This window comes from Helobdella robusta (genome assembly GCF_000326865.2).
Source record: "Helobdella robusta unplaced genomic scaffold HELROscaffold_12, whole genome shotgun sequence".
NCBI lineage: Eukaryota > Metazoa > Annelida > Clitellata > Rhynchobdellida > Glossiphoniidae > Helobdella > Helobdella robusta.
This window is the reverse complement of record NW_008703664.1, coordinates 2,491,010-2,493,403: the sequence shown is the minus strand read 5'-3', so window position 1 is coordinate 2,493,403 and position 2,394 is coordinate 2,491,010.

Genomic DNA, 2,394 nt, shown 5'->3' with positions numbered 1-2,394 from the left:
ACATATCATCAACAAAAGCTGTACACTATCCACACCATACGACGCTCATACACATTATCAAAACCACGGTTTGATTTTGATCCACATACAGGCATCGTATCATACGCGTTTGATGTTCTTTGACTTTTGGACAGACTGTTTTCATACCGTGCCATTGCGTTATAGCAATGCGAGAGCAAAATTGGTTCGCAAATTGCAGTCAATTCAAAATCAAACCATCATGATTGTGGCAGGGGGAGAAAATTTGATCATGTAACCCTCATTTTAAACGACTTACTAGCTAACGAAATTGACAAAAAGTATGTTTGTTTCTATTTTCATAACAAGTACTATTCAAAACTAAAAGCAGAAATCATATTAGGACCAGAACAAATGTTGTTTAATGTTACATCTCGGTCTTAGCATTTTGAGTGACTGCTTTGTTTGGGGTAACTCTATCAAGTGTAGACTTTTTTCCATAACAAAATTAACTAAAAGAACTAGAAGTTTATTTTTTTTGAATGTTTCATCAATCGTTTGCTTTTGAAAGTTGAAAAAATTATTTTTGTATTCTTTAAAGGTAATTTTAGATGAGTGAGTTTTGCACCTTATTAAGGGCTCGTTTTTGAATGCATATTATTGGTAAATAAGTTATTTGCATATTAAATTAGACGTACATTATTAACCTGTTGTAATTACGCCACTATTAATATCATTGTTTCCTTTCTTAATTACTGGAAGTGGACCTGCTACATCTACAGCAATTTGCTTAAAAAGAACAATCGTGTAATTTTAAACTGAAATTTCCCCATCGTTTTATAAACTGTACTGGAAACAGAAATATTAGAAATGATGCATGGAGATTCCTGCGGTGATTATTTACATCTTAAAAATACACTGTAATGACGCAACTTTTTCCAGGTAACGCTCATACCAAACGCTTCATTTCACTGCACCGTTTTATCGGCTCTCTGGCCCTAATTAGTGATCCTTTACTTGATTCGCATTCGCATGAGATCAAGAGGAAGTTGGTCATTTATGCCGCTGCAATTATGTAGGTGGCTGTTTATTGTTTCCTGATTGGGTTAATATATATAATATAAAACGATTAATGCCAAAAAGAAGTGTATATCAAACAAAATATAAAACATGGAATCGATATTATAGAAAATGGATGACGATTTTTCTACTAATGTTAACGTTTTTAATGTCAATGTTATTGTAACAATTCATTCACTTAATTGTTACAATACGTACCGAAACATCAACTTCATAAAGCCATAATCATGGAATTTAAAACTGGAATTGCGCTATCATATCTTTCTTTATAAGCTCTGCTGGAAGAAAGAAAAGCAATGACGTCACCCATCCGTTATAATCGTGGATATATATATATATATATTCATAGTTATAATTGATGCTGATGGATTCCAGTTTTTCAGTGAGTGATCGTTTAAATTATAAAACTACAGTGTAATGATGTAATTGCTTCCTATATGTAATTCAGAGACCATAATTCTCATCCAAAAAAATTATTTTTCCATAGTTAGCTGTACTTCGTATGGCTGAATGTGCATTGAACGGCAGTGGTTCTTGTTTTTGTCATTTAATTTGTTGCTTCAGTATGCACGGCGCTTTTTATATTGCTGATTAATTGATTGAGTTGGTACCGGCTGCAAAGTTTCTCATTAAATATTCCCTACTAACTAACTAACTCGTTGCCACTAAATTTTTCATTTAACTCAATTTTGTTAAGTTTACTTAGTTAAAAAATAAAAACATAAGTAGTGGCTCTGGTTTGTTTTGTTTTTAAAATTTTTTGTGCTTTTTTTATTTTATTTTCAAATTTTAATGATTTAATCATATTGAAATTGTAATTAACTGTATTGTATCTTATTTAAAATTTAAAGCTAGCAAACATTTGTTTAACTTAACTAATGTTCAGTTTTAAGCTATTTCAGAAAAATAAAAAGTATTGTAAATTAGATTTTTATGAAATAGAAAGTAAATTTAAGTTTGAAAAACTTTGGGTTGGTTAGTGCAGGGTTAGGATCAAAGTTAGGGAACGTTGGTTAAACGAATGTTTGTTGACTTCAGACTAATTTAAAATAAACTAACATTACCATGACATTTTCAGATTGTTTACAATTTTACAATGATATTGATAATTGATACAAGATAGATAGGAGAATGTTGTAAATGTAAAATCAAATGAATAAAGAATGAATATCATTATGGAAAGTTTTTAAAGTTTGCACTTAGTTTAATTTAGTTTAATTGAAAATAATTAAATAAAAAAACTACAAAACCATGGCATTTTTAAGAAAATCTTCATAGCAACAACAGCAAATATTGGGTTGTGGTGGATATTTTATGAATCTCTGCTGTGCTTTGATAGAGAAATATAATTATGAT